The 23,707-nt window shown below is 37.2% G+C and overlaps 1 protein-coding gene across 1 annotated transcript in view; it reads right to left on the bottom strand.

Annotated features, from left to right (window-relative positions):
- The window catches only part of ERGIC1 (endoplasmic reticulum-golgi intermediate compartment 1), a 138,764-nt gene that overhangs the window by 100,291 nt on the left and 14,766 nt on the right, over positions 1 to 23,707 (bottom strand). The window lies entirely within an intron of this gene.

Raw genomic sequence — 23,707 nt, 5'->3', positions numbered from 1 at the left:
ATTCATGGTTTCAGAACTGGGTTGGGGGTGAGGGGGTGGAGAAGGAAAGGGTATACATGTGACAATGAGAAAAGAAAATGTCTTGAAGCATAGCTGGGGCTTCCCTGCAATATTATTCTGATCACTCACCAGTCAGTCAAAATGGAACATGATCTCTGGGGTAGATGGCAAAGAAGTTAACAAATAAAGATATGAGCAGTTAGGAAGGGGAATCAAGCTTTGGGGTAGATAGTTTTCAGTTAGCTGAAGTCTTTGTTTTTGATTGGAAACAATGAAAATTGAAAGATGGAGACAGATATTGAGAGAAGGGGGCAGAAAGGAAAAGCTCTGCTTTGGGGATGCCCACAAGCTAAAACAATGAGCTGAAAAGGATGCCAAATCTCAGGAGTTTATTCAAAATTAATTAATTTAGAAGACAAATATCCTAAGCCACAGTCCAGCTGGCTGATTTTACACTAACTAGGCACAGATATGAATTAGGGACCTAGTTATAAAAACAAAATAAAACAAAAAGCAAACAATAAACCAAAACAAAATAAAACACCTGCAGTGTATTACCCTTTTCTGATCCTGGAAGAGAAAATCACAAAACAAGCATTATCCTAAAATTTACTTAGCTATATTCCTTAAACTGGGAGAATGAAGCATTTCTTTTTTTTGCAAGCTAACAAAATCTCAGCCAAAGCTCTTTGAGTGGTTGGTTCCCCACAGACAGTAAGCTCTATAAAGACAGGGATTTTGTCTTATCCCTGGTCCTCTGCACATGACAGGTGCTGGCTCCATACACTGAACAGTCTAGTAAGAGAGAAAAGCTAGAAACTGAAGTTCTTCTGTGGCCTGTTAAGCAGGATTGAGTAGCAATTTCTCTGTTCTCTTTGGGATTTCTCTCTCTGCTTCCTGCTCACAATGATCACTTTTGCCTATTAGTAACCTGACTCTATAGCACCTTTTTCCTCTTGTTAGAGAGGCAGTTCTAGGTGACCACTACTACATCAGAGGACTTTTCCAGACCCAAGAAATCTAAAAGCAGAACACAAATGGAAACAGTTTCATATTAGTTGTTACCTTAAATGTTTATAGATAGCTTGGTAGGGAAGTAGATAGAGTGCTATACAGGAAATCAATTGGACCTAAAGAGAAATCCTGCCTCAGACACTTAGTAGTTGTGTGACCCTGCATATGTCACTTAACTCCTACCTGCCTCATATGCACCATCTGTAAAATAGGAATAATAATAATACCCACTTCTCAGGGTTATTGTGAGGATTAAATGAGATACATATATTAGCTATTATTATCACATAAATACTAATTATTATTATCATAATATCTATATAATAGATAGCTGTTTCCAAGTCTTTAAAGGATGTCACAAATAAGAAGGATTAGACTCATTCTTCTTGGTTGCAAATGGAAGAACTAGGATCAAGGTGGTAGAAGCTATGGGGAGAGAGCTAACAGAAGGAAAAAAAAACTTTAACAGTTAAAGTCATCCCAAAGTGAAGAGACTTTAGAGGAAGGGAAAGGAGGAGGGAAAAGGAAAGTAGGGGGGGAAAGGAGGGAGAAAAGGAGATTAGGAAAAAGAGAAAGAAAAAGGGAAGAGAGAAAGGGAGAGAGAGAGAAGAAGCAAAGAGTAAAGGAAAGGAAGAAGAGAGGAAAAGGAAAGAAAGAGGAGAGGAGAAAGAGGAAGGGAGGAAAAGAGAAAGGGATGAAGGAAGGGAGGTCCTTATCACTAAAGGCCTTCAAATGAAGTCTATAAAACCATTAATGGGAAATGCTTTTAGTTGAAGAACTAGAATAAAGTGATTTTGTAATTGTGTTTCTGTCAAATTCAAGCCAAGAGTGTAAGGTTCACCATTAAGAGAAAAAACAGCTCAGAGGCTAAGAAATTATAATGTTAATCTGATTCATGTGACAACTATTTGTTAAGCATCTACTTTGGGGCAGAGCACAGTGAGACAGGAAATGTCAATAAACCACAGTTCCGGACCATCATAGACCCTACAGTCTAGACAAAAGTAGATAGCTATACTATACATAACAACAGAAGAGTTTTAGGAAACCACAGAATGAGAAGTCAAGAAAAAAGGTGGGTGGGGTGAAAGTGAAAAGATTAAGATAGGGTAGGAGGGGAGAAGAAACCATCTAAGACAGAATTTAGAAGATAGGAACTCGATAAGTAAAGAAAGGGAGGGAAGCCTGATACTTAAGGAATAAAAAGTAACATGCTTTTATGGGCAGCAAGAATACAGTCCAGGGCAGCTAGGTGGTTCATTAGATCAGAGGGCTAGGCCTAGAGTTAGGAAGGCTCATCTTCCTGAGTTCAAATCTGGCCTCAAACACTTACTAGCTGTATGATCCTGGAAAAATCACTTTGTTTGCCTCAGTTTCCTTATCTGTAAAATGAGCTGGGGAAGGAAATGGCAAACTATTCCAGTATCTTTACCAAGAAAACTCCAAATGGGGCCATGAAGAGTAGAACTGAAAAGACTCCACAACAATACAATCCAATTTGATTAGAGCACAGAATATTGAAGGGACATATAAAGGGGAGTGGATATAGAATGTCAAAGGAGCAGCCAGTAGGGGACTCCTGAAGATTTTTTGAGCAGAGGAGTAAAAGGATCATATCTTGTACTAATAGCTAACCTCTACTTGGTTTGAAAGTCAACTTGGACTAAAGGATGAAGAGCTGGCCTGGGAGTAAGGAAGACTTGTGTTCAACTCCCACCTCTCACACTATATAATCATACTAACTCTAAGAAAGTCAATTAATCTTTCAGTGGTTGCTCTAAGCAACTCATAAGTTACAGAGAAGGGGTGATCTACAAGATAACAGGGAGTTTACTTATATTATCCCAGGAGTTCTAAAACTTTTTAGTTTTAATATCCTTTTATACTGTCAAAACTTTAGGACCCCAAAGAGCTTTTGATTATGTGGGTTATATTTATTCATCCTATTTAAAAATAGAATGCCAATACGATCATGAAAAATAATTTTGAATTCACAGACACCACCCACCCACCCAAAATCATCTTCTTGATTTCCAGAAGTCCCCAGAATATACTTTGAGAACTGCTGTTTCATATCAATCATAATAAAATCATAAGTCTAGACAGTCCCCATCTCTATCCTCGAAGGTGGACAAAGTATTTTCTCTCTTCATCCTCATAGTAATGCTAAAAACTCTTTCTTTTATAAATGAAGAAACTGAAGCTTGGAGAAATTAAGTGGCTTGTCTATGCATGGTCACACAGCAAGTTTCAGAAGATGATGAAACCATATAGTCCAATGGAAAGTTGGAACCAAAGCTTGCTTTGTGTAGGCTGGGGTAAAGGGAAAGTTTGCAAATTCCTGCCAAGGCCACAGAAAAGGAGGGGGGCCAATGATCTTTAGTTCCTGGTCCCATAGTATTTTCTGTACATTTCAGCACAAATGAAAATAACAGTAGTAGTAATAATAATGATGATAATAATGCTGACATTTGAATGGCTTTTTTATGTTTAGCAAAGCAAAATATGATTACTATCTTATGATGTAGCCAGCATAAATGTTAGCATCCTTTTTTATAGCAAAAGAAATTAAGGCTCAAGAGATAAAGTCCAATAGTCAGGATAACAGCTCCTCCTTTTTGACTTGAAAGTTCTCTTTCTGAACTCAGAACTTCAGAACAGAACTCATGTGCAAAAATGTTTTGCTCTTTTTGTGGTGACAAAGAAATGGAAAATGAGTGAATGGCCATCAATTGGGGAAGGCTGAATAAGTTATGGTATATGAAAGTAATGGAATATTATTGTTCTATAAGAAATGATGAACAGGCTGATTTTAGAAAAGCTGAGTGAAACAAGCAGAACCAGGAGAACATGATATACAGCAACAGCAGCAAGACTGTGATAACCCACTATGATAAACTTAGCTTTTCTTGGCAATTCAGTCCCACTATGAAGATTTTACTTAGAAGAAGCACAGATAACACTCCAGGTTACTATCAATCCCTACAACCCAAATGGCTTCATGCTGGAAAAAAGACAAAGGCCCATAAAAATTGTTCTCTCTCACAGACCTTCTCTAGAATTATAATAAAGTCAGTGAACTAAAACCCACTAGTGAGGAACTACCTTGAAAATGTGCCAAGAGGTCACTGAATATATTATTCGGAGGGATTTGCTGTTATATATAGAATCATCTTTTTGTGTTCTTGTTTATATAGAAAGATGATCATTTTTGTTTGTCATGTTCATAATAATAAAAAAAAACTTTAAGGGTCATTGGGGATATTAAAGGCATTTTAGAGGCCATCTAATCTAACCATTTCATTTTATAGGTAAGTTAAGGAATACTGTAAGAGTACCATGCAATTTGAAAGCAAGAGTTTTTTTTTTTTTTTAAGGAAATAAATAAGCAAGTGAGAATCCAAATCTGGGAAGTCACTGGAAAGTTTATTGGTAGTTCAATAAATCAGCTACAGAAGGAATGATGTATGAGGGAGATGAGGGTCCAAAAGGTTAAACTCATAGGTCAGGTAAAAGGTCAGAAAAACCAGGATAATAAACTCAAGTAACTCTGGTCACACCCCTGACCCCAGGAGAAATTAAAAACAAAACAAAAAAAGCCCAGAACCAAAGCACAATAAATTTTGTGTGTGTGTGTGTGTGTGTGTGTATAAAGGGGACAGAGAAAGGAGGATAAAGTAAGTAGAAATGGAATGCAGTTCTTTGGAGTCAGATGGAAAGACAGATAAGGAAGTAGCTTTGGAAACAATGGAAACTGGAGGTGGGGCAGTTTATAAGGAGAGGCTAAACTTCCTTAGCCTTACTTCAAGATAAACTTCCCTAAGCCTTACCTCAAGAGCCCAGCGGGGGGAAGGGAAGGGAAGGAGGAGGTGTGGGAGAGGATGTACGTAAGCTATACAGGAAGGTCAGTGTTCAAAAAGAGAAAAGTGTGTGTGCCTACCTACAGAAGAGGGAGGCTCTCTAAACCAGCTAGGAAAGCTCCTGAATGACTGGCTGGAATGGAGCCCTTTTGCCTCTCTTGGGAACCTGGGCGCAGGCAGCCAGCAACCATGGATCATCAAAACAGGAAAAAAATCATAAAGCAAAAATGTTAAAGTAAGAAGACTGGTATTTATATGGAACAACCCTGTATTAGCCTGGTGGGTGGGGGAGCAAGATGAGAGAAAGGGAGAAAATTAACTTGAGAATGTCTTGAGGGCAAGGTGAATTTGAAGAAAAGGGCCCAGGCTCTGCCACCTGAATCCCTCACTCTTTACAGATAGTCTCTCTCCTAGCTCTATATTTTGATTTAATCCACATAGACTCCAAGGGTCAGAGATACACCATTACAGCAAAACCAAGCAAGGGCAAAAGAAAAAGAAACATACACACACACACACACACACACACACACACACACACACATACACACACACGAATCTTCACAGAAAAATACAAACTCCTACGGACAATAATGGTGATATAGTGCAATAGTCTTAAATGTCAGAAAACCCTGAGCTTCAGTTTATCAGGAAAATAGGGAAAGTAAAATTCCATTGCAATTGATAGCTTCTTCCTCTGTACCCTCTGGTGAGATAGCCTCTTACAATCCATTTTACTGATAGGTTCTGATAGTGAAGTTGCTTGGGGTCAGAGAGTTACTCAATGGAAGGAGCCAAGATTAAAATCTATTACAACTTTTAAAAGTAAGCTTTCCCCACAATGACTTTCAAATCTGATAGCCACACAAAAAGGAAAGTGTTTTGTAAGCTTGAAAATAAAAGATGAGTAAATTAGGCTTACTATCTACTAATAATAACTGGTATTTATATAGGACTTTAATGCTTGCAGAGTGCTTGGCATATATATCACTTATTTCAATGGAACCTAAAAAACCCCCAGGAAGCAGAGAGGAATTATTACTCTTGTTCTATAGATGTGGAAACTGGGGATCAGGGAGGTAATTTGTACAAGGTAATACAGGAAGTGCCAGAGTTGAATGTTTTAAGTCCATAAATATTTGTAAATTACTTTTTTCCCCTTCAAAATCAAGTTTGGGAAGAAAGGTAAACTATACAATGTTTCATTAACAAGATCCCATTCCCTCTCCTTTAAATGAAAACCTAAAACAGCATTAGGATGTTTTTAGTATCAGATTACCATCCCCATAGCATACCTTGAGAGATTAAAACGGTTGATCTAGGTAGGACTTGCAATTCAATTCAATAAACATTTATTAAGCTGCTACTATTGTAAAGCCAAAGTTCTCTTTTAATGGGGTGACCAGTTTCCCCAATTGTCCTATTTCATAATTCTGCCTTAGGTTATGACTGTCCCCTCTTAATGGTTGAGATAAAAGTTTTATAGACATTCCTTAATGTCATTAGAATATCAGTAACCTCCTTCTATTAGGTTATCCCCACCTAGGTCCCTCCATTGTTGTTATTCCATAAAAGGCTCCCTGCCCAGAGACTTGGGGCTAGATTCTTTGAGATGACAGTCTCTTCTAGCCCTGGGATCAACATGGATCCCAGTATTTCTCTCCATTTAATAAATTATTGAATTGTCTCTAATCTTTGTCTTGCTCAGTTTCTTTGGCATTACATTTGGAGGCCCCCCAGCGATATGATTAGAAAATGAGCAGGATTAGAGATGAGACTTTCAGGTCTCTGCCTTGGGCACTGTGGCTGTGAATCTGAATTCTTGGCCTGGAGAGGTCGGGCCCTCCTGGATTTCTTTCCAGAGGCTCTGGGAAAGAGAACAGTTTCCAGCCACAATAGCCTGATGGTAGACAACCCCATTTCGGCCACAGGGGAGAGTAAGTTTGTCTGGGTACCTTTTGGGGTACCATCTAGTTATGTCTTGACTTGTTTTGTTTGTTTGGTTTGGTTGATTAGTGAGGACTAATCGGACATGGTTGCACGGCTGTACGGTTGTCACTTTTGCGGTGCCCTTGGGGTACCATTTGGTTTGGTTGATTAGTGAATAATCGGATGCGGTGTTACTTGGGGTGCCCTTTTGGGGGATGCCATTTGCTTGGTTGATGAGTGGCCTACTGGATGCGGGGGGGGGGGGGGGGGTTGCTACTGGAGTGTGAAATATGGGATTTTGGACAAGGTAAAAGACTTTTTCTTTCCTTATCTTGTGGTGGACACTGCAGTCATCAAGACTGCAGTCGTTGTTTGGAGCTCTTGGGAGCTCTGGCACAATTCTTTAGGAATTGCTGCGGCTCTATCTCTAAAAAGAGATATGAGGGAGGCTGCAAAGATTGGGAAAACTAAGTTTTTACTTGTCTGCAATCTAGACACTCCGCCGCCTCAAAACTCTTTTCCTGGAGCAGATGCTTTGCTTGAGGAAACTCTGTCCAACTCTTTTCCAGAGACAAAGGCCCGTCCTTTGCATTTCTAAGAGAGGTCCTCCCACTTCTTCCATCCAGTGGGAAGTATATACATTTGAAAATGGGACTCAGTTTCCCTACTTGGGTCATCCTGTGTTAGTTAGAGTAATGCCGGCCCCTCCCACTTTTGCATGTTCAGGGGACTATCTACAAAGACTGGGGGTTTTAAAAACGCCATTTGGTTTGGTTTTAATGTTAGTGTCCTACTGAATGTTGTAATTGTGCGGTCTAAGTGTGACCAGTGTTCTGTATGTCTTGTATGTTATTAGACAGTCTAGTTGTGCTCTATGTGATTTTTGTAAAATTGTTTGTAATTTGTTTGTCTGTTTCGGTAACTTAAGAGCTCTGTTAAATTTAAGAACAATGATCAAATTTGGGAATTGGTTATTTCAATACTGAACTCCAGCTGGTGAAAACATTTGATTAGGAATTTAAAGATGATTCTAAATTTGGGAAATGAATTGGTTATCCTTAAGTATAAGATCTTAAAGGAATGATAGCTTGTTAAAGAAGTTCTGTTAAACTTGCCTGAAAGAGGTCATGTACCTCTAATTTTACCTAAAGTATGTAACAAAGACTTTTCTGAAAGCTTCATCCCTGGCCAAGCTGGACTTAGGAGAAGTCCATTGGGAATAATGGCCACATGGGGCCAGGAGAGAAAGAAACTATGTTGTTTTATTATTTGAAATGAGATAGAAATGGATTATATGCTTTAAATCCAGCTCTGCTGGACATGTGGGTTTTATGGGATTCCCCCACCCACCCACTGATTTTTGCTACTTTAAATGATGGGTGGGTAGAGATCTTTTGTAAAGATTTAAACTCACCCCTCCCCCCCTCCGCAGCTGCTACTTCAGCAATAGGAGCCATTTAGTTAGCCTGGAGTGAAATTTAGTTTGATTTTGCTCCCTACCCTCCCAGTCTGGTCATCGGTAATCATTATATCCTAAATACCTGAGCAAATAAGTATTTGGTCTGGTCATCTATTGGTTACTAGATATTGTGTCTGGATATTCAAGTTTTTTTTAAAGGTTTTTAACTAATGAGAGGCCACATCTTGTAGCAGTCCTTGTGGACCGGTCTTTCTATCTCAGACTGTTCTAACATTTTTTTGTTAGATTTGTTTTTATTTCTAGATTTGGTCAAATTGCAGATATATTGACTTGCTTCTGGGACCTACATCAAGCCTTTGTTTGTCAGCTCACCACACTACAGACCTACCCCCAAGAGAAAAAGGGGGGAATGTTATGCCAAAGTTCTCTTTTAATAGGGTGACCAGTTCCCCCAATTGTCCTATTTCATAATTCTGCCTTAGGTTATGACCATCCCCTCTTAATGGTTGAGATAAAGGTTTTATAGACATTCTTTAATGTCATTAGAATATCAGTAACCTCCTTCTATTAGGTTATCCCCACCTAGTTCCCTCCATTGTTGTTATTCCATAAAAGGCTCCCTGCCCAGAGACTCAGGGTTAGATTCTTTGAGATGATAGTCTCTTCTAGCCCTGGGATCAACATGGATCCCAGTATTTCTCTCCATTTAATAAATTATTGAATTGGTCTCTAATCTCTGTCTTGCTCAGTTTCTTTGGCATTACACTATATGCCAGGCACAGTGCTACCAAAAGAGGCAAAATACAGTTCCTGTCCTCGAGGAACTTACAATTTAATAAGGGAGACAACATACAAACAAGTATATATAAAACAAGCTATATATAGGATAAATACGAAGTAGTTTAAAAAAAAAAAAAGATATCAACATTCATGTATGTCAGATTGGTTCAGAAGACTTACTCTTCTGCTGCCTGTGTCTTGCTATCTTCTTTATACATCCCCTTTCTCTTTTTTAACCTGAAAAAATTCTACTTCCTTGCTCTAAGGTAATTTTCTTGCTCCTTTCCTTTTTAAAAACCTTTACTTCATCCTCCTTTGCTTCACATAAAACATTTCTGTCATCATAGAATTATGCAACTTTCCTCCTCAAGAACCTCAAATGATTACCCAATACTACAAACCATCAAATCTCCTCATTCTGATTTTCCAGTTTATCTGTAAGTTAATGTTACCCTGCCCACCCAACATTATCTATCATCTTGTTAGGTTATTCTTTCTACCTTTCCATTGGACTACATGAGATCCATGCTTTTGTTCTACCATTCATTCATTCTAACTTGGCCAAGTTATCTTTCCTTTCTTAATCTCATTTTTCCTGTCTGTAAAATTATATATTATAACTGGTTCTCTTAAGTTCAATGATCTTTATGAGTCTAAATGGTTCTTGCCTCTAAGCCTTGAATAAGAAATCAAGAGTTCCATCTCTAGCACTAACAAGTTGTAGGGGATCTTGAAAATGTCATACCCCTTCTCTAAGGCAGGGTCATCATCTATAAAATGAATGGTGTTATTTCTAAATATAAAGATCTAGCAAACCAAGGGTGTCCCCCCCAAGATTCTGTCTTGTTCTGTCTTCTCCCTATTTTGCTTGGTGATCTCATCAGATCCCATGAATTGGATTCTCTGTGAAGATGACTCTCAGACCAATGTAACCAATCCTAACCTTTCATCTGCTCTTCCATCTTATATCACCAAGTGCCTACTGGACATCTCAAAGTGGATATTTTGTTGACAACTCAAATGCAACATGTTCTCCAAAGAACTCTTAAGCTTCTTCCCAAATTATAACTTCTTTATTGCTATCAAAGGTATAATCATCTTCTCCCAGGCACCTAGGTTCACAAGCTAGAGCATCCTCACTACTATCCTATGTGTCCATTTTTTTTTTTTTTTGCCAAATTTTGTCTTTTCTACTTTGCAACACCTCTCATATTTTGTCCCCCTCTCTTCACTCACAAAAAGTGCCATCCTTGGGCAGGGGTACTCTTGGATCATTGTAATAGCTGGTGGTCTCCTTGCCTCAAGACTCCCTATTCTATTCACTCATTCATCAGTCAAAATGATCTTCCTAAAATACAGGTCTGATATCCTTGTATTTCCTTCCTTCCACTTCCTTCAATCAACTCTAAGGTCTTCTTCTTTTTATCTCTAGATAAAAGTTTCTTAAACTGTTGGTTGTGACTAAATATGGGGTCACAAAACAATGTGGAGGTCATGAAAAATTTAGTAACCATAAAAGGTATCAAATAATCCACCAAGATTTAATTTTTTATGTAAAAATAAACAAGTACATCCATATCATTAGTATGCAAATTTGCTTTCATCTTTAATAAATATTCAAATTATATATATATATATATATCAAAGAATTGTTTTAAAATAAATTGTTTTATGATTTATTATCAGTAAATGTTTGATTTGTATACCTATTTTATATACCTATATGCCCAGGGTAATATAAAAATTTCTTGGGCAAAAAGGGGTCACAAGTGGAAAAAGTTTAAGAAGTCCTGGCCTGAACACCAACAACAAAAAGATCTATATGCCTTTTAAAGTCATAACACTTTACTTCCTTTCATATACTTCATATACTCTAGGATGAAATGATACTAGCCTTCTTGTGGTATTTCTCACATAAAAGATATCCCCGTTCTTTTCCTTTTCATTGTCAAGACTATCCTCCCTGCCTACAATGCCTTCCTTCTTCCACACCTCTATTTCCTAGCTTTCCACTAGCTTCTTTGAAGCCTTTCCTCTCTTCTATCCAATTTTCATTCATCATTAATGTCTTTCCTCTGAGAATACCTCCCAACAACCTTGCGTATTCTTAGTTGTTTGCCTATTATCTACTTCATTAGAAAGTGAGTATTTTTTAACTTTATGTCCTAAGCACGGCAGACATATAATAAGTATTTAATAAATGCTTATTAATGATAATGATTTCTATTTTCTCTTCCAGTTCTAAATCCATGAAATCAATGAACATCTAAATGGTTCCATTTTCCCTTCTCAAGATCATATCTGGTAGTAAATTAAAAAAAGAGAGAGAAAGAGGAACATCAATTTTTTAAAATGCTCAGAAAAAAGTTCAGAAAGTCAATAAGCATTTAAATGCCAAGCAGTGTTCTAAGTGCCTGGGATACAAAGAGAAAAAAAAAATGGTCCCTGTTTTTAAGGAGATCACAATATAATGAAAGAGATAATATGGAAACAATATGTACCAACAAGATAAATTGGAGATAATCAATAGAGAAAAGATACTAACATTAAGAGGGACCAGACCAAGAAAAGGTGCTTCCAGAAGGTAGGCTATTAGTGGATACTTGAAGAAAACTAGGGAATTCAAGTGAAGGAGATGAGGGTGAGTTTCAGGTATGGGGATAGCCACTAAAAACATTCAGATGAGAAGGATAGGGTTCCAGGACAACCTGAAAGGGAATAAGATAAAAGAAAGAAGGAAATGTAGGAAAGGAAGAGATTATGATGAGCTTTAAAAGTCAAATGAAGGATTTGATACATAATTCTAGAGATAATGACAAGGTCCTGGAGTTTATTCAGTGGGGAAATGATGAGGTCAAACATACCATTTTCCCAAGGCTACTTTAACAGCAGAGGGAGTGGGGCAAAGATGAGGCAGGAAGACCAATTATTGGAAAAATGCAATAGTCTAGGAATGAAGTAATCAGAGCCTTTACCAGGATAGTAGCAGTATCAATTGGGGCAGACAGGTGGCAGAGTGGATAGTCAAAAAGACTCATACTTCTAAGTTCAAATCTGGCCTGAGACACTAGTTCTGTGAACCTGGGCAAGTCACCTAACCCTGTTTGGCTCACTTTCCTCATCTGTAAAGTGAACTGGAGAAGGATATGACAAACCAGTCCAGTTTCTTTGCCAAGAAAACCCCAAATGAGTACATACAGAGTCAAGCATAACTGAAATGAATGAAAAACAACAAAGCAGTGTCAGAAGAGAGAAGATATATATAAGTGACCTTATAAAGGTAGAACAGGCTGAACTTTACAACAAATTGATTATGGAGGTGAGTAAGTAAGGAGTTGGAGTGATTGAGAAGATGATGGGACTCCTAGACTGTAATAGGGAAACTAGGAAGAAGAGAGTGACTGGGGATAAAATAATGAGATCAACTTTGCACAAAAAGGAACGAAAAAAGGCAATTTTGAGATTACCTTGTTAAATTTAAACTATGTAAAAGAAGTTTACGCTTTCATATTCTCTTTTTGTTCTTTGAATATTGAAATGTTTCTTTTTATGACCTAAGTTAATAATAAAAATATTTTTAAAATAAAATAAATCATCCAGTCTTTCAAAATCTAGTTGCAGCTTCCATGAAACCACCTTCCATCTCTCTTTTCTTACTGGACTAATGAAAATAATGTCATTTGCTTTAGTGTCTGAGGCCAAATTTGAACTTGAGTCCTTCTGACTCTAGAGCCAATGCTCTATCTATTGCACCACCCAGCTATTCCCAGAGATAATTTTTTTTTTTGGTCTAATTGCTCTTTTCTCTTGACTATTATCCCTCAGAAGAATATAAACTCATTGAGGTCAAGGACTTTCTTTTGATCTTAATATTTCGATTACCTGGCACAGCAAATTGTTCATAATAGGCACTTAAATATTTCAACTGAATTATTAATCATTTATTAGCACTTTTATCTAGAAGCTGGTTTTAATAGTATTTTATTTTTCCAAATATATACAAAGATAATTTCCAATATTCACCTTTGCAAAACCTTATGTTCCAAATTTTTCTCCCTCTCCCTCCCCCCCCCCCCCCCCCCCCCCAACCACCTTCCCAAGACAGCAAGCAATCTAATAGAGGATAACATGTGCAAATTCTTCTAAACGAATGTCCATATTTGTCATGCTGAGGCTATAATATAGTAGAGAGAACATGACCTATCCAATCAGAGGACAAGGATTTAAAATTTGTTTAATTTCAGTTATGTCCAACTTTTCATGACTCTATTTGGTGTTTTCTTGGTAGAGATACTAAAGTTGTTTGCCAGTTTTTCTCTAGCTCATTTTACAGATGAGGAAACTGAAGCAAACAATGTTAAGTGACTTGCTTAGGGTCACACAGTTAATACGTATGTGAGGCTATATTTGAATTTCAGTCTATATTTGATTCTAGGCCTGACATTCTATCTAATGTGCTACCAGGCTGCCCTGAATCCTGCTAATTATTAGTTATATGATCTTTAAGTTACTTGCTTAAAGAGTTTGGTGGTGAAAATAAAAACTGAAAAAAATTCTTGTTTGAAGTTCTGTAAGAATTAATTTTATTCATTTTGGTTTTCTCTCTCTCTCTCTCTTGCTCGCTCTCTCTCCTTCTCCCTTCCTTCCTCCCTCCTTCTCTCTCTCTCTCTCTCTCTGATTTCTCTCTCTCTATCTATCTATCTTCCCAGAGAAACATCCCTTATAACAAAGACTCCTTCTCCCCTGCCTCTTCACCTCAACAAAAAGGAAAAAAGTTAATAAAACTAGCCAACATATCAACCAATTGTGATAATCTGACATGTACCATGTCCCATACCTATGGTCCCCCATTTCTATCTTTCATTCTTAATTGTCTTCCTTCATTAGAAATAATGTCAGGACTCTTGATGAATCAGTGGTGTCTAGGCTTACATGGACCATTACCATGCTTGAGCTATCATTGACGTTTTTGGTAACTGACAGCCTCCACCCAAAAAGAGTTGGTTGTGCATCTCTGTGTATAGGAGTGGTGATTAGTGATCTGAACTCAGCATCAGATGGAGGTGCTCATACAAATACCTTCCCACCAGGAAATATGCAGTACGTCAGTGGCCTCCACCCATAAATACTTCCTGCTTCTCAGACAATACCACTGTGGGGTCACTAGGGTGAGGTGAGGTGTGGCAACCCATATGTCCTCTCCCAGGCCTGAACTTGCCCCCTCCACCCCCAGCAATGTATGGGTGTAGTGTCAAAAACACAAGATTTGGAGTGAAAAAGCTTGAGTTCAGCTCTCTACTGTTGTGACATTTATTAAGTTATTTCAGTGAAGTGGTACAGTGGATAGAGTACAAAGCCTGGAGTAAAGAGGACTCATTTCCCTGACCCTAACCCTAACCTACTAGCTATGTGATCTTAGGCAAGTCACTTAATCCTATTTACCTCAATTTCATTACATGTAAAATGGGCTAGAGAAGGCAAATGGTAAATTACTTCAGTATCTCTGACAAGAAAATCCCAAATGGGATCACAAAGAATAGCACAGTGCTGAAGAACAATTCACTTCTTCTGGACTCAGAAAAATGTAAAATGAGCAGATGGATCCTTAAGGTCTCTCACATCAGTAAATCCCATAATCCATATGGCATAAAGAGCAGCAGACCTGAAATAAATATTCATGGATTTGATGAAAAGTCCTAATGCTTACTATGAATGAATGAAAAACCATGTATCAAGCAACCAATAAGCATTTATTAAATATGTGCAAGTGCTAAGGGCTAAACATTCATGTTTATTGATTGACTGATCTCATAAATATTGACTCTGATCTAGGGCAGCTCAATTCAGTGCTTACTCCTCCTCTGATTACTGACTTCTTTGGCTTCCTTTCTTGATAAGATAATTGTGTGAGCTTACAATAGACAGACAACTATATACAAAATAGGTCAAGTAAAATCCCATCTTCTACAGGAAGGCTTCTCTAATCCTTCTTTATTCTATTGCTTTCCCTTTCTTAATTATTTTCAATTTATCCTACATATAGTGTGTTTTGTATATATTTATCTGCCAGTTGTAAGCTCCTTGCAGGCAGGGGCTATCTTTTGCCTCTTTTTATATCCTCAATACAGTGCTGGAATATAGTAGGAGCTTAATCAATGTTTACTGAATTGTGGTCTTTAAGATTAAGTAGCAGAGAAGGTACCAATCTGCATGAATAAAGAAGGTTTCACTTCCTGGGAGTTCCTTCTGCTAATTAAGCTACAGACCCAGTCCCTGGCTCTGATTTATTTACTGTTAAAAAAATGTTTTACAACCATTATTTCCATTTGATTCTCCTTAGTTTGTGAAGTGGGTAGTATTGAATTAAATGAAGTGGGTAGTATTGAAGTAAAAGAACCCTGGATTTGTAGTCAATGGACCTCAGTTTTCATATTAACTCTGTTACTACCTGGTATGAGTCTGTTTACATCACTTAAAGATCATTTAGTTCAAATCCATCATTTTATAGATGAGGAACTGGAGGTCCAGAGAGATTAGTTTCTTCATCTATTAAGCATTATTCTCATTTTACAAGTAAGAAACCTCAGCATCATTCCCACCTCCTTTTCTTTGTTCTAGCCAGTCTTTTAGGCTGAGATGGCCCCTTTCCTTCTCTACTTGTGCCCTTGATCCCATCTTCTTATGTCTCCTATGGCATCCTGTCCATTCTTATATGTCCTTCTACTTCTTACTCTTTAGCTCTTCCTTGTCATCTTCAAGTATGATAAGATCTCAGTCCTTAAACCTTTACTTCACTCTTCTATTCTCTTGAAAGTTATCTCCATTTTTTCATCTGCTCACTTATCAGAGTCTTAAAATCTAGTTTCCATTTCCACTACCAGATTGAAACTATCTCCCAGGTGACCAATTATTAATATTTCTATCTAGTGACCTTTTCTCAGTTCTCCTTAGTTGTTCTGCAGTTGTTGCCTACCTCTTCTCTCCTTGCCACTTTTTTGGATGTTCTTCTCTTTAGGGACTCTTGATATGTGGTTCTCCCTACTTGTCAGAACAATCCTTCTTAGTCTCCTTTGCAGGATCATTCATCTTTCATATTCTGCCTTTTATAATCTGTCCTGAGACCTCTCCTTTCTTTCTTCATGATCTCATCAGCTAGATTCAACTTTATGAAGATAATTTCCAAATCTACAAATTTAACTCTCCATTTCCTAGCTCTAGTGTCAAATCTCTAGCTTCCTGCCTGACAAAGTTACCAAGTCTACATTTTTAAAAATTATATTTAATTTTTTCCAATTACATGTAAAAACAATTTTTGGCATTCATTTTTCAAAATTTTGAGTCCCCAATTCTCTCCGCTCTTTTGCTCTTCCACCTTGAGAAGACAAGCAATATGGTATAGATTATACATGTGCTATCATACAAAAATATTCCATATCAACTCTGTCAAGTCTAAAATTGAATTCATTTTTCTTTCCCCCTAAACTCACCCCTGCAATCTAACGTTTCTATTCCTGCCAAGGGCATTATCATTCTTTCAATCATATAGGACGTAGGAATTATCCTCAATTTATAATTGTCATTTACCACCATTCTTAAATCCATTCCATTACAAATCCTTGTCAATCACTCTTCTTCTCTATGCTTGTACCATAATCACACTAGATGGGCTCCTAATTACCTCTTACCTGAACTACTGCAATAACCTTCTAACCAGTGTCAATGGATCTAGGTGTTCTACAGAGATGCCAAATTGATATTCCTAAAGTTCTTAAAATACATCTGACCACATTACTCTCTTGTTCAAGAAGCTTAAGTGTGGCTACTCTTTGCCTTAGGATAAACTGAAAATTCTTGTATATCACCTTTAAAGCCCTTCATAATCTGGTTTTAATCTGATTGCAAACTATTCTCCATGCATGCCATATTCCTGCCAAACTGGTCTATTTGGTGCTCTTCATATATTATATTTGATCTCTAAGTTCTGTGCCTTTGTACAGAATGATCCCATGTAAGGAATACTCTCACTCCTCCTTTGGCTCCCTTCAAGGCTTAGATTCAGTGGTATCTCTTTCAAAAGGCCTTTTCTGATTTGCCCCATTTGTTAAGATTATCAAAAACAATTGGTATATGTTAATTTTGTATATATTCTATATTTATCTGTGAATGTGTTGGATTGCCTAGCAGAATGTAGGTTCCTTGAGAATAAGGACCATTTTCACTTTTATATTTGTATCCCCACCTCCTAGCACTAATACCAATGATATACAGCTAGTACTTTAGAAAAGACTTATTGATTGAAATGGCCCATGGATGACATTACTCAACTAGTAATTAAAAGAGCTGAGATACACTAATTCCCAAAATATTTCAACTAAATCTAATGTGTTTTTTCAACCACTCCAAGCATCCCACTCTAGTTCTCCAAATTCTGGCTAAATTGATGACTACAAACTTCAGCAACTAAGAAGAGTTTTTCCCCAAAGAATACATTTTCTCACAGAGCTGGTCATACTTGCCCCAACCTTTTCCAGTCATAAAACATACCTAGCCTTGAAAAACTAACATACTAAAAGGCTATTCTGCTGCTGTCATATCCCTGGAGCACTGTCATATTTGGTATCTTATCTTCCCTTCCCCCTCTTTATATTATCTTACAGAGAAGCAACATGTGTAAGACTGGCTACATTTCATAATATGACGAGGGTGTAAAGTCCAAGATCTCCAGATCTGAAAGACAGGAAGTAAATAGAGAACACTATGTTTTCTAACTGATTGCAACTTTATGGGTCTGCCACACTTTCTCAAAGTGGTCTACAAAGCACCAGTTTTCACTGTAAGAACCACATATACATCCTTTCCCTTATTGCCCATGTGACCTAGTTTAGCCACATCTTTTTGACTCAACTCATTCAATTTATGTTCCAATTACTTTTGAAATGGACAAACAGTATTTGTTTCTTGGTTTCTGTCTCATTGAAACTGTTCTTTTAGTTATATTGGGAAGTTTATCTGTGGAGAAGATGAGTTCTGCTTGATTATATTCCAGGCCTTTTCTTGGAATGCATGGGAAAAAATCCAGATTCCGAAGAAGACTCTTCAAGGATTCTTGATTTCAATGCTCCGGGAACTTGTTTTTCTGACACAGATCAGAATTTTCTATATCTTAATAGACATTCTCCAAGATATGTTATGCCTTTTTCTTCCCTCCTCAAAATCCATCACCATCCCATGGCCAAGCACCAGAAGATGCTCTCTATACTACCCAGGCTGACTTCAGGTGATCTAATCTATTTCTGGGATTATACATGAAGCCTTTTTTTTGAGAGCCACTCACTATTTACATGGTCATAAGTTACTTCAACTCTCTGAAACTTTTAAACATCTCAGACTGTAGCAATCTTCAATTCAACATGTCCAAAATCGAACTCATTCTTATTCTTCCCAAAATCTCTCTTCTCCCTAACTTTCCTCTTACTGGCAAGAAAATCACTATGCTTCCTGTCCCTGAGGATAGACTCACAACTTTGGTGTCTTCTTTGACTCCCTACTCCCCACTTAGCCCACAATTCAAATCAAATCAAATATGAATCAACCTTCATAAAATCTCTCATATATGTCCTCTTCTCTCATCTGGCACTACCATGGGTCTGGTTGCAGGTCCTCATCACCTCTTGCCTGGACTACTACCTGCTGGTTGGAATCCTTGTCTCAAATCTCTCTCCACTCCAGTCCATCCTTCTCTCAGCTGTCAAACTCATCTTCCTAAAATGCCAGTCTGACTTATCTCCCCTCTTCCCATTTAATAAATTCCAGGGACTACCTTTTACCTCTGAGATCAAATATAAAATTGACTTTTGAAGACCTTCATAACTTAGCCCCTTCCTACCTTTATAATCTTCTTACAACTTACTTCTCTCCATGTACCCCAGTAAAATTGGTCATGCTGTTCCATTCATAGTATTTTCCATCTCCCAACTCTGAATGTTTTCACTAGCTATCCCATATAACCAACTGCATTTATACTGTATCTACTATGTGTCAGTCAATGCTAAATATAAAAATCTTATTTGATTCTCACAAAAACCCTAGAATGTAGGTGCTATTGTTATTCCCATTTTAAAGTTGAAACAAGCAAATGGAAGTTAAGTGACTTGTCCAATGTCACACAGCTAGTAATATTAGAAGTTGGTTTTGAATTCAGGACTTCCTGACTTCATGGCCAGCATTCTATATGCCCATATCTGAAATCCTCTCCCTCTTCTGTCTTCTAGCTTTCCTGGCTTCCTTCAACTTTCAGTTTTACTTCAATCTTCTGCAAAAAGCATTTTCCAACTATGTTCAAAGGGCTATAAAACTGTACATACTCTTTGATTCAGCAGTGTCACTACTGGGTCTATATCCCAAGGAAATCATAAAAGAGGAGAAAATGTACAAAAATGTGTGTAGCAGGTTTTTTTTTTTTTTTTTTTTAATAGTGGTAAGGACCTGGAAATTGTATGGTATATGAATGTAATGGAATATTATTATTCTGTAAGAAATGATGAACAGACTGATTTCAGAAAAACCTGAAAAGGCTTACAGGAAGTGATAATGAGTGAAGTGAGCAGAACCAGGAAAACACTGTCCACAGTAACAACAAGATTATTTGATAATTAACTCTGATGGACTTGGTTCTTCTTAGCAATGAATTGATTCAAGCCAATTACAGTAGACTTGGGATGGAAAATGCCAAATGCCATCCACATCCAGAGAAAGAACCATGGAAACTGAATATGGATTAAAGCATAGTATTTTCACTTTTGCTTGTTTGTTTGCTTTTTCTTTCTCATGTTTTTTTCTGTTTTGGTCTGATTTTTTCTTGCACAACATGACAAATATGGAAATATGTTCAAAAAGATTGTACATATTTAATCTATATCAAATTGTTTGTTGTCTTGGGGAAGGAAAAGGGGATAAAAATTTGGAACACAAAGTCTTACAAAAATGAATATTGAAAACTATCTTTACATGTATTTGGAAAAATAAAAAACTATTGGCAAAAGAAAAAACAAGCCTTTCCCAGTCTTCATTAGTCTTCCCCTCATAGCTCCAATTTAATATAGATAGATAGATAGATAATGTGTGTATACATATGTATATATAATATGTATGTGTATATGTGTGTACATGTATATATGATATAGTTTTTGTACATAGTTGCTAACCTGTTGTTCCCTCCTTTAGAGTGTGAGCTCCTTGAGAACACGAATGGTTTTTTATCTTTCTCTGTATTTGCAGCACTTAGCATAGTAACTGGCACAAAGTAAACATTTCATAAATGCTAACCGAGTGACTCTCCTCATTTCCAAACTAAGGGCTTGGCTAAGATAACCTCTGAGGTGACATCCAGATCTAATCAGTCAATTAGTAAACATTTCATTATACTTTTATATGCCAGGTCCTGAGTGTGTAAAGAAAGATAAAATAGCTCCTGTCTCTAAGAAGCCTCCATTCTAATGGAGATAACATGCAAGTAAATAGTTCCATAAAAGATATATACTAACTAGAAGATAATCATAGTTCTGAATTTATCTCCCTGTGAACTGAGGGCACCTCCATTTTAGAAGGCATAGAAGGAAATGTTAGTGGAAAAATGAGCTTTCCTTAAAAACAAAACAAAAAATGCAACATTTTTCATTGTCAAATTCACATCAATGTTCATGCCAGACAGCAGCATGACCCAACACTGACAATACTCTGGACCTTCACCAACTCCTCCTATGATCAGCAATATATTCTTGCCTTTAGATTCAAGACTAGCTGGTCACAAGGCAGGAGGCTTAAAAGGTTTCTGTTACAGGCTTGTGTCAGAATTCCATTGAACTCAGGTGAATGATTAAATGGGCAAGATGTTGGCTGTAGCAATAGTGTCTATATGACTTCACCACTAGCTCAGTGTTTCTGGTACAGGAAGATGGATAAAAGAATCCTTTGATACCTTCTTAGCTGAGTTAATCCTGAATAAAAATAAATAAATAAAAAATAAAAAACTATACACACACCAGAATCTGCCATTCAATGAAGCTTCTCCTTTTGACTCAGTCTGTATTTGACCAAAACAGAGTTGGGAGAATGGGGTATATGTGTGCAAGAATTTAAAAGGAAACAATTCCATAATCTACATAAATTGAATAATAATGATTCAAGAACAAGAGGAAGAGAGATATTTTTAACAGGGAGGGAGAAAGCTTCTCCCTAATTCCTTAAAGCATGATAAATGGCTCCTTTTATACCACCTTACTGATAATACTTTGGAATTCTAGAGGAAATCATTTTTATGTTTAATTATGTTGGAGAAAAAGACCAACCTTCAAAGGAAGAAATATCTGATGTAAATATAAATTCGAAAGAACTCAAATACATTTGAATTAAAAGAGGTTAAGATTATATACTTCACTACCTACCATACTCTCTGCTCCCACTGTGGAAAAAACAGCAAAGAAACCTCTAATCAGAGAAGGTAAAAGTGGGAATGAAGAAGAAATCTAAGAAGAAGGAAGAGGTTTCTTTGTTCTCTGAAGGTTTACAAAATTCATTCAGCCTAACATACACATTTAGATTCACTTTCAAATTATACCAGGCAGAGAAAGCAATCTTGGGCACTTTTGGGGAAGGAGCTGAGAAGTAGAAAAAGGGATCCAGTTTGGGACTTAATGGTGGAGTATATGTAATTGCCAGTGAATAAACTCCCTCTACCAATGAAGATAGAGACAAGAATTAAAAGTGAAAGTGCTAATATACTTTCAGTCGTTTCTATGTCATGAACATCCTTACCTCCAATCTTGACAGTCTGGTAAAACCCAAGGACCCCTTCTCAAAATAAAGTATTTAAATTCATAAAATAAAAGAAAAGAATTTGGGGGGAGGAGAATCAATCTTCAATAATTTCAGAGGATGGTCTTTGATCCCCAGTGAATTGAGGAATCTTCCTTTTCTTTTTTAATGAAGAGTACAGAAGGAAGGCCAAAAAGAAGCATAGACAAATAGGGATGATTTGAATTGAACTTATTTTTACTTAAAAAGAAAAACAAATGGACACAACTTATAGAACATAGCAGACAGGAAAGCTAAAGTATATCTGCTGTTTCATGTATGAGCTTTTTAAAAAATCTGTTCCATATATGGAAATGCCCACTTTAAGTTTTGGGTTTTTTTTAAATTTAGGTAAGTAGATAACAAGCATTTATTAAGCATTTACTATGTACTAGGCACTGTGCTAAATTTTTAAAAAGAAAAAAATAATCTTAGTTATTATTTGTGTGTCTGTTGGTTATCATAGCCAAAGATTATGTTACCTAGGGGCCAGCCTACTCCTGATAAGCATTTACCATTCTCAGACAACATATCCAGTTGGCCAGAAGGATCTTACATAAAATCTTGCCAATGCAATCCACACTACCAAAATTTGTGCTCTGTTAACAGTCTTCAGATTTCCAGGGTCACCCCCACACCATAACAAGAGCATCTAAGGAAAACTTTGTGGAGAGATGGCTTGTATGGTGGGTCTCTAGATATAAAGAAACTTCTTCCTCACCCCCAGTACATGGGGAACTGTTGAGACTCTCTCTATAGAGGAATTATAGGAGGTCATTGACTAAAGTTATACCAAATAAGAAGAAATGGATTAGTTGTGATCTTTACTACTGAAGAGAGATTACAGGTCTCTAAAAGAACCCATAAAATATATGGCCACCAAAAATAGTAAAACAGTGTAATATTGCAAAAAAGAAATTGCATTGGAATATGTATCTTGGTTTTGCTATTTACTGCAGTAGTCAAAATATAGATATATTCTATTAATTTAACCTAATATTTATTTTAAGCAGCTATGTCCTATGGCTAATATACTTAGAACAAATGGGGGGGAAGGAGAATGAGAACAAAAGAGGCATGTGGGAGAGATTAGTTACAAAGTGCCGTCAACAATAACAGTACCACTTAGTGGCACTAGTGTCCAGGATGCCTACCCCTAGGCTAGAGGCTGATAATGAAGTAACTCTGACGAACACAAACAGAATAACCACAACTACCTCATTCTTCAACCTCATTCTTCAAACCACATGCAGCATTTTCACACAATCTCACTTCTTGTCCTTGCTCATGCTGTCATAGCAACACAATAGCAGACATAGATGACATCTTCAAAAGCCCCATGTAGTGTGGATGCAGTCTCAGAACCACATGCAGCATCACACCTCAGCAGGAAAACCGTAACCTTACTGGGGTCTGTGATCTCCCCTTCTATCCATCCTGATTTACCACCACACACTTTTGCCGCAGATGATATTTGTGACTGGCTTCCATGGCAATGAGTTATGTCAGTGGCAAGGAGACAATGGCGAGTCTGAAGGGAACAAACAACCCTTATTGACAAACACTTCAGTCATCAATAGGGTTCAGGAAAAGAAAGGACTAGGGAAAAGAATACTTGAAAGAAAATAAGAAAAGAGAGGCAGCTTTATGTAATGGAAAGGACCTCAGATGTGATGTCAGAAGCCTTGGCTTCAAATCCGGGCTCTGATATTTAATGCCTGTGTGAGTTTGGGCACATCTCTTCTCTTCTCGTGGCCTCAGTTTCTTCATCTGTTCAATGTTAATGAGATTAAATGAGTTAAATGCGTGTTGGACAAGATAAACTACAAGATTCCTTTTAAGCTTAATAATC

The sequence above is a fragment of the Sarcophilus harrisii genome, chromosome 2, assembly GCF_902635505.1.
Source record: "Sarcophilus harrisii chromosome 2, mSarHar1.11, whole genome shotgun sequence".
Lineage (NCBI taxonomy): Eukaryota > Metazoa > Chordata > Mammalia > Dasyuromorphia > Dasyuridae > Sarcophilus > Sarcophilus harrisii.
Note: the sequence above shows the minus strand (reverse complement) of the source record. Positions and strands in the feature narration are given on the sequence as shown.